General features: G+C 47.0%; 2 long non-coding RNA genes across 2 annotated transcripts; both read right to left on the bottom strand.

The window, feature by feature from the left end:
• Positions 1 to 235: 235 nt before the first annotated feature.
• On the bottom strand, positions 236 to 2,140 carry LOC149912638 (uncharacterized). Its single transcript, XR_016461814.1, has 2 exons — positions 1,151 to 2,140; positions 236 to 932 (listed from the first exon to the last, which is right to left on the bottom strand). It is a non-coding gene; the product is annotated as an uncharacterized LOC149912638 (long non-coding RNA).
• A 4,603-nt stretch (positions 2,141 to 6,743) lies between these two features.
• LOC149912639 (uncharacterized) lies at positions 6,744 to 9,432 on the bottom strand. The gene is made up of 3 exons (XR_016461639.1): positions 9,356 to 9,432; positions 7,984 to 8,085; positions 6,744 to 7,077 (listed from the first exon to the last, which is right to left on the bottom strand). It is a non-coding gene; the product is annotated as an uncharacterized LOC149912639 (long non-coding RNA).
• Between the last annotated feature and the right edge of the window lie 457 nt (positions 9,433 to 9,889).

Here is a 9,889-nt window from a genome sequence, read left to right on the forward strand (position 1 = left end):
TTCATTACATATCTTTGTCCTGATTTCCTTCTAGAAGCTTGGACATTTCTCCCTCTGAGCAGCAGAGGGCAGGATGGGTCCAAGGTGAGGGCACACTCTCTCCTGTTTATCTGGCACTCAAAGAGAAAGGGAAAATGAAAACCAGATGTGTTTCCCTGCCCATGGCAAACACCAGCCTTTCCATCCTTACAGTCCTTCCTGACATCATCAGCAACTGAAACAACATCCCACTCACCTTTGCCATGTCTGGCAGAGGTTGCAGCTCTTTCTATTGCATCCCTCTAGCTTTCAAGACAAGAGCTCCTGTGTCACACAAGGAAAAGCAATCTTTTACCTGCTGTGCCATGCTCATGGCAGCAGAAGTCCAGATGCCAGCAGCTGATGCCCACAAGGACATCCAGCCTGGACTTATTTTCATTACATATCTTTGTCCTGATGTCCTTCTAGAAGCTGGAACATTTCTCAGCAGCAGCAGAGGAGGGCAGGAGGGGTCCAAGATGAGGGCACACTCTGCTCTTTATCTGGCACTCAAAGAGAAATAGACAATGAAAACCAGATGTGTTTCCCTGCCCTTGGCAAACACCAGCCTTTCCATCCTTACAGTCCTTCCTGACATCAGCACTAATTGAAACAAGATCCCACTCACCTTTGCCATGTCTGGCAGAGGTTGCAGCTCTTTCTATTGCATCCCTCTAGCTTTCAAGTCAAGAGCTCCTGTGTCACACAAGGAAAAGCAATCTTTTACCTGCTGTGCCATGCTCATGGCAGCAGCAATGCAGATGCCAGCAGCTGATGCCCACAAGGACAGCCAGCCTGGACTTATTTTCATTACACATCTTTGTTCTGATGTCCTTCTGCAAGCTGGAACATTTCTCCCTCTGAGCAGCAGAGGGCAGGAGGGGTCCAAGGTGAGGGCACACTCTCCTCTTTTTCTGGAACACAAAGAGAAAATGAAAACAAGATGTGTTTCCCTGCCCATGGCAAACACCAGCCTTTCCATCCTTACAGTCCTTCCTGAAATCAGCAGCAACTGAAACAACATCCCACTCAACTTTGCCATGTCTGGCAGAGGTTGCAGCTCTTTCTATTGCATCCCTCTAGCTGTCAAGTCAAGAGCTCCTGTGTCACACAAGGAAAAGCAATCTTTTACCTCCTGTGCCATGCTCATGACAGCAGCAATTGAAATGCCAACAGCTGATGCCCACAAGGACAGCCAGCCTGGACTTATTTTCATTACATATCTTTGTCCTGATGTCCTTCTACAAGCTGGAACATTTCTCCATCTCAGCAGAAGAGGCCAGGAGGGGTCCAAGGTGAGGGCACACTCTGCTCTTTATCTGGCACTCAAAGAGAAAGAGAAAATGAAAACCAGATGTGTTTCCCTGCCCATGGCAAACACCAGCCTTTCCATCCTTACAGTCTCCCTGACTTCAGCAATAATTGAAACAGCATCCCACTCACCTTTGCCATGTCTGGCAGAGGTTGCAGCTCTTTCTATTGCATCCCTCTAGCTTTCAAGTCAAGAGCTCCTGTGTCACACAAGGAAAAGCAATCTTTTACCTGCTGTGCCATGCTCATGGCAGCAGCAATGCAGATGCCAGCAGCTGATGCCCACAAGGACAGCCAGCCTGGACTTATTTTCATTACATATCTTTGTCCTGATGTCCTTCTAGAAGCTCTAACATTTCTCTGCAGCAGCAGAGGAGGGCAGGAGGGGTCCAAGGTGAGGGCACACTCTGCTCTTTATCTGGCACTCAAAGAGAAATAGACAATGAAAACAAGATGTGTTTCCCAGCCCATGGCAAACACCAGCCTTTCCATCCTTACAGTCCTTCCTGACATCAGCAGCAAGTGAAACAACATCCCACTCACCTTTGCCATGTCTGGCAGAGGTTGCAGCTCTTTCTATTGCATCCCTCTAGCTTTCAAGTCAAGAGCTCCTGTGTCACACAAGGAAAAGCAATCTTTTACCTGCTGTGCCATGCTCATGGCAGCAGCAATGCAGATGCCAGCAGCTGATGCCCACAAGGACAGCCAGCCTGGACTTATTTTCATTACATATCTTTGTCCTGATTTCCTTCTAGAAGCTGGAACATTTCTCCATCTCAACAGAAGAGGGCAGGAGGGGTCCAAGGTGAGGGCACACTCTCTCCTGTTTATCTGGCACACAAAGACAAAGAGAAGATGAAAACCAGCTGTGTTTCCCTGCCCATGGCAAACACCAGCCATTCCATTCTTACAGTCCTTCCTGACATCAGCACTAATTGAAACAACATCCCACTCACCTTTGCCATGTCTGGCAGAGGTTGCAGCTCTTTCTATTGCATCCCTCTAGCTATCAAGTCAAGAGCTCCTGTGTCACACAAGGAAAAGCAATCTTTTACCTGCTTTGCCATGCTCATGGCAGCAGCAATGCAGATGCCAGCAGCTGATGCCCACAAGGACAGCCAGCCTGGACTTATTTTCACTACATATCTTTGTCCTGATGTCCTTCTAGAAGCTGGAATATTTTTCCATCTCAGCAGAAGAGGGCAGGAGGGGTCCAAGGTGAGGGCACACTCTGCTCTTTTTCTGGCACACAAAGAGAAAATAAAAACAAGATGTGTTTCCCTGCCCATGGCAAACACCAGATTTTCCATCCTTAAGGTCCTCCTGACATCAGCACTAATTGAAACAACATCCCACTCACCTTTGCCATGTCTGGCAGAGGTTGCAGCTCTTTCTATTGCATCCCTCTAGCTTTCAAGTCAAGAGCTCCTGTGTCACACAAGGAAACGCAATCTTTTACCTGCTGTGCCATGCTCATGGCAGCAGCAGTGCAGATGCCAGCAGCTGATGCCCACAAGGACAGCCAGCCTGGAATTGTTTTCATTACACATCTTTGTTCTGATGTCCTTCTAGAAGCTGGAACATTTCTCCATCTCAGCAGAAGAGGGCAGGAGGGGTCCAAGGTGAGGGCACTCTCTCCTCTTTTTCTGGCACACAAAGACAAAGAGAAGATGAAAACCAGATGTCTTTCCCTGCCCATGGCAAACACCAGACTTTCCATCCTTACAGTCCTTCCTGACATCAGCAGCAACTGAAAGAACATCCCACTCACCTTTGCCATGTCTGGCAGAGGTTGCAGCTCTTTCTATTGCATCCCTCTAGCTTTCAAGTCAAGAGCTCCTGTGTCACACAAGGAAAAGCAATCTTTTACCTGCTGTGCCATGCTCATGGCAGCAGCAATGCAGATGCCAGCAGCTGATGCCCACAAGGACAGCCAGCCTGGACTTATTTTCATTACATATCTTTGTCCTGATGTCCTTCTACAAGCTGGGACATTTCTCACTCTGAGCAGCAGAGGGCAGGATGGGTCCAAGGTGAGGGCACACTCTGCTCTTTAACTGGCACTCAAAGAGAAAGAGAAAATGAAAACCAGATGTGTTTCCCTGCCCATGGCAAACACCAGCCTTTCCATCCTTACAGTCCTTCCTGACATCTGCACTAATTGAAACAACATCCCACTCACCTTTGCCATGTCTGGCAGAGGATGCAGCTCTTTCTATTGCATCCCTCTAGCTGTCAAGTCAAGAGCTCCTGTGTCACACAAGGAAACGCAATATTTTACCTGCTGTGCCATGCTCATGGCAGCAGCAATGCAGATGCCAGCAGCTGATGCCCACAAGGACAGCCAGCCTGCACTTATTTTCATTACATATCCTTATCCTGATGTCCTTCTACAAGCTGGAATATTTCTCCCTCTGAGCAGCAGAGGGCAGGATGGGTCCAAGGCGAGGGCACACGCTGCTCTTTATCTGGCACACAAAGAGAAAGAGAAAATGAAAACCAGATGTGTTTCCCTGCCCATGGCAAACACCAGCCTTTCCATCCTTACAGTGCTTCCTGACATCAGCAGCAACTGAAACAACATCCCACTCACCTTTGCCATGTCTGGCAGAGGTTGCAGCTCTTTCTATTGCATCCCTCTAGCTTTCAAGTCAAGAGCTCCTGTGTCACACAAGGAAAAGCAATCTTTTACCTGCTGTGCCATGCTCATGGCAGCAGCAATGCAGATGCCAGCAGCTGATGCCCACAAGGACAGCCAGCCTGGACTTATTTTCATTACATATCCTTGTCCTGATGTCCTTCTACAAGCTGGAACATTTTTCCATCTCAGCAGAAGAGGGCAGGAGGGGTCCAAGGTGAGGGCACACTCTCCTCTTTTTCTGGCACACAAAGAGAAAATGAAAACAAGATGACTTTCCCTGCCCATGGCAAACACCAGCCTTTCCATCCTTAAAGTCCTCCTGACATCAGCACTAATTGAAACAACATCACACTCACCTTTGCCATGTCTGGCAGAGGTTGCAGCTCTTTCTATTGCATCCCTCTAGCTTTCAATCAAGAGCTCCTGTGTCACACAAGGAAACGCAATCTTTTACCTGCTGTGCCATGCTCATGGCAGCAGAAGTCCAGATGCCAGCAGCTGATGCCCACAAGGACAGCCAGCCTGGACTTATTTTCATTACATATCTTTGTCCTGATTTCATTCTAGAAGCTTGGACATTTCTCCCTCTGAGCAGCAGAGAGCAGGATGCGTCCAAGGTGAGGGCACACTCTGCTCTTTCTATGGCCCTCAAAGAGAAAGAGAAAATGAAAACCAGATGTGTTTCCCTGCCCATGGCAAACACCAGACTTTCCATCCTTACAGTCCTTCCTGACATCAGCAGCAACTGAAAGAACATCCCACTCACCTTTGCCATGTCTGGCAGAGGTTGCAGCTCTTTGTATTGCATCCCTCTAGCTTTCAAGTCAAGAGCTCCTGTGTCACACAAGGAAAAGCAATCTTTTACCTGCTGTGCCATGCTCATGGCAGCAGCAATGCAGATGCCAGCAGCTGATGCCCACAAGGACAGCCAGCCTGGACTTATTTTCATTACATATCTTTGTCCTGATGTTCTTCTAGAAGCTTGGACATTTCTCCCTCTGAGCAGGAGAGAGCTGGATGGGTCCAAGGTGAGGGCACACTCTGCTCTTTATCTGGCACTCAAAGAGAAATAGAAAATGAAAATAAGATGTGTTTCCCAGCCCATGGCAAACTACAGACTTTCCATCCTTTCAATCTTCCTGACTTCAGGAATAATTGAAACAACATCCCACTCACCTTTGACACGTCTGGCAGAGGTTGCAGCTCTTTCTACTGCATCCCTCTAGCTTTCAAGACAAGAGCTCCTGTGTCACACAAGGAAAAGCAATCTTTTACCTGCTGTGCCATGCTCATGGCAGCAGAAGTCCAGATGCCAGCAGCTGATGCCCACAAGGACATCCAACCTGGACTTATTTTCATTACATATCTTTGTCCTGATGTCCTTCTACAAGCTGGAACATTTCTCCCTCTCAGCAGAAGAGGGCAGGACGGGTCCAAGGTGAGGGCACACTCTGCTCTTTATCTGGCACTCAAAGAGAAAGAGAAAAATAAAACCAGATGTGTTTCCCTGCCCATGGCAAACACCAGCCTTTCCATCCTTACAGTCCTTCCTGACATCAGCACTAACTGAAACAACATCCCACTCACCTTTGCCATGTCTGGCAGAGGTTGCCGCTCTTTCTATTGCATCCCTCTAGCTTTCAAGTCAAGAGCTCCTGTGTCACACAAGGAAAAGCAATCTTTTACCTGCTTTGCCATGCTCATGGCAGCAGAAGTCCAGATGCCAGCAGCTGATGCCCACAAGGACAGACAGCCTGGACTTATTTTCATTACATATCTTTGTCCTGATGTCCTTCTAGAAGCTGGAACATTTCTCCATCTCAGCAGAAGAGGGTAGGAGGGGTCCAAGGTGAGGGCACACTCTCCTCTTTTTCTGGAATACAAAGAGAAAATGAAAACCAGATGTGTTTCCCAGCCCATGGCAAACACCAGCCTTTCCATCCTTACAGTCCTTCCTGACATCTGCACTAATTGAAACAACATCCCACTCAACTTTGCCATGTCTGGCAGATGTTGCAGCTCTTTCTATTGCATCCCTCTAGCTTTCAAGTCAAGAGCTCCTGTGTAACACAAGGAAAAGCAATCTTTTACCTGCTTTGCCATGCTCATGGCTGCAGACGTCCAGATGCCAGCAGCTGATGCCCACAAGGAAAGCCAGCCTGGACTTATGTTCATTACACATCTTTGTCCTGATGTCCTTCTAGAAGCTGGAACATTTCTCCCTCTCAGCAGCAGAGGGTAGGAGAGTTGCAAGGTGAGGGCACACTCTCCCCCGTTTATCTGGCACTCAAAGAGAAAGAGAAAATGAAAACAAGATGTGTTTCTCTGTCCATGGCAAACACCAGACTATCCATCCTTACAGTCTTCCTGACTTCAGTAATAATTTAAACAACATCCCACTCACCTTTGCCATGTCTGGCAGAGGTTGCAGCTCTTTCTATTGCATCCCTCTAGCTTTCAAGTCAAGAGCTCCTGTGTCACACAAGGAAAAGCAATCTTTTACCTGCTTTGCCATGCTCATGGCTGCAGACGTCCAGATGCCAGCAGCTGATGCCCACAAGGACAGCCAGCCTGGACTTATTTTCATTACATATCTTTATCCTGATGTCCTTCTACAAGCTGGGACATTTCTCCATCTCCGCAGAAGAGGGCAGGAGGGGTCCAAGGTGAGGGCACACTCTCCTCTTTTTCTGGCACACAAAGAGAAAGAGAAGATGAAAACCAGCTGTGTTTCCCTGCCCAAGGCAAACACAGACTATCCATCCTTACAGTCTTCCTGACTTCAGTAATAATTTAAACAACATCCCACTCACCTTTGCCATGTCTGGCAGAGGTTGCAGCTCTTTCTATTGCATCCCTCTTGCTTTCAAGTCAACAGAGACTGTGTCACACAAGGAAAAGCAATCTTTTACCTGCTGTGCCATGCTCATGGCAGCAGCAATGCAGATGCCAGCAGCTGATGCCCACAAGGACAGCCATCTTGGACTTATTTTCATTACATATCTTTGTCCTGATGTCCTTCTACAAGCTGGAACATTTCACCATCTCAGCAGAAGAGGGCAGGATGGGTCCAAGTTGCAGGCACACACTCCCCTGTTTATCTGGCACTGAAAGTGATAGAGAAAATGAAAACCCGATGTGTTTCCCTGCCCATGGCAAACACCAGCCTTTCCATCCTGACAGTCCTTCCTACAATCAGCTGGAATTGAAACAACATCCCCCACATCTCTTTTTTGAACTTATTCATGCATGAATAATAATAATGAGAATTTTTCTGTAAATCTTATTTCTGTATGGAAACGATCAGATAACCGGAGCTTTTTTCTCTAAAACAATCCAGGAAATTTGCATTGCTTATCTATGTACGCAAAACGTTTTTGCCATTCATCTCAAATATCAATATATCTGGCAAAATAAGGTAGAAAAAATATTTACAGACATTTTAGGACATAGATTACTTCTGGTCAAGTGGGAAAGAATCCCTAAGCTGCAATCATGAAATTCTTTTATCACTTTCTCTGATTTAGCCAGTGTTACTAAAAGGGAAATAAGACACAGGCTTTTGATAGCAGCTGCCAATTTAAGAACGATAGTAACTTTTATTATTCTTGGCTAAGATCAAAGTCCCGCATTTCAGGATTATCTCCAGCTCATCAAGTATAATTAACAGTTTTGGATTGCCACATTATTGTATGGCAATATTGTCTTCCTGCAAGGAATTTCATTGTTTTACACGTGCCACAGGTTGTTAATAGATTGCCTGATTACCATTTATTTTTTTTATTGGCTTATGATGACTACAGAAAATTATACAGCAGCACCATAAAAACTTTAAATCCTATCCCATGTATCTGCACTCATACGAAAATAATATTGGAAAGCATTGGTGAAACTAAGATTACAAATTAAAGCAGAGGACAATTTCAGTGAAAGCCTACAGGTTTCTCAGCTCTGCCCATTTCAAACCCCTGAAGACATCCACGGGTTTCCTGCTGTGGGACACAGGCACTCACCTGCAGCTCAGCACTGCCTGCTCATGCCTGCGCACACCTTCAGGCTGGAACCAAGGAAATCCTCAGCAAAGACATCAGTACACTTTTGTTATGATGACTTTCCTAAAGAAGCATCAAATATTTCTTCACGAGAAATACTGCAAGTCCCTTTGACACTAGCCCTTATTTTAAATGTTTAGATTTGTGCTTCATTCAGGCGTGCTGTCACTCCCAAAAAGATTTTTATTCTTTTGTTTTTCATTCTGAGGAACACAGTGATTTCTGGCTTGCTTACTGACTGTAGGCACAGCAATACTCCTGCACCTTCAGGGAAACAGCAAATCCATCTCTTTCACACCCTACTTCTATCAAGCTCACTCACCTTACAAGGTATTTATTGCAAGCAGCTCTTCCAAAAATGGAGATTAACAGAACCTGCAACCCAGGACACCTCAGTAAGCCAGTACTTTTCATCTCCTGAAGGTGTAGGTAGACACAGAGCTGGAACATCTTTTCCAGAGCTGTGTGATGCTATCTCATCTATGTTCCTTTACTGTGCACTCAGTTTCACTTCTTATCTAACCTCGTTGCATCCCAGCATTTCTGGTGCCAAAAATAAACTGACAGCTTTCATCACTAGTTAAAAGGAAACTGCAATAGGAAAAGCCATTTTTCTGATTTCTCTGTTGATCAGAGATGCTTCATGCAAGCCTGATGCGGTAGAAACAATATCAGCTTTAGAATGACAGTCATTAGAGCAGAATCCTTTCACTGATGAAATCCCACAGTCCCGATTCATACAACACTGACACTGGAGGACACAGTAGTTTAGATGAGAGCGCATTAAAAATGACTAAGTTAAGGTCTCAGAAATAGCAAAGAGTGACAAGTATGAAAAAAAGAGGTTGCAGAAACTGCTTCAGTTTGGCACTCTGGCATAAAGTATGACAACACACAACCTGCCTGTGCAGTTCCAGAAGCAGAAGAAAGCCGTCAACCAAGACTTGTTCTCATCTGCTCTGAAAGTCCACTGGGACAAGGCCACTTTTCTCTGACGTGCTTCCAGAAGTACCACTTCTGAGCACTGTGCCAGGGAGTTACAAGATACTGTTTGTGTGTACAGAGGAGAAAAAGACGTCTGTCTGGAAACAGACTTGGTGAAGGAGAAGCAGCACTTTCCAGAGTACTTCAGAAAGAACTGAGCACTGCCCCAAGAGCTTCAGAGCGGCAGGCTGTCACAGTGTGCCAACCAGCTCAGCTGTGAGTTGGCACTGAAGCTGCACCACAGGGAGAACAAAGCCCCCTGTGCACCCTTGGAGAGCCAAGGGTTGGAGATTCATGAACCTTGAGCTCCTTTCCAAGCCGGGCCATGCTGTGATTCTGGGATTCTCACCTTTGCCTCATCTGGCAGAGGGAGGCAGCTCTTTCTCTTGTCTCCCTATGGCTGTCAGGTCACCAGGGCCAGTGTCACACAGGGAACTGCAAACACTGTGTGTGCTGTGCCCTGCCCATGGCAGCACAGAGGCAGCTGCCAGCAGCTGATGCCCACAAGGACAGCCAGCCTGGACTTCCTTTGATTCCTTCCCTTTGGATCAGCGTCCTTCAGGAAGGCGGAACATCTCTCCAGCTGAGCAGCAGAGGACAGCAGGGCTTCGTTGTCTGGGCATGTTCTCTTCTGGCCCTCTGGCCCTCACAGACACAGGAGGAGGACACAGAGGCTGCTGTAACACAGCCAGCCCTGCCTCTCAGGTCAGCTCTCAGGCCATCCTCTCTCCCCTCAGCAGCAGCTCACTGTTCTGCACTCCTCTGGCCTGGGCTGGCAGAGGTGTGCAGCAGTTCTGCTGATCTCCCAGTGCTGGCCATGTCTGCAGTGCCTGTGTGAAAGACACAGGAAGCTGCCAGCATTGCACTGCTCTGCTGTGCCCCT

This window comes from Phasianus colchicus, chromosome Z (assembly GCF_987193195.1).
Source record: "Phasianus colchicus chromosome Z, bPhaCol1.hap1.1, whole genome shotgun sequence".
NCBI lineage: Eukaryota > Metazoa > Chordata > Aves > Galliformes > Phasianidae > Phasianus > Phasianus colchicus.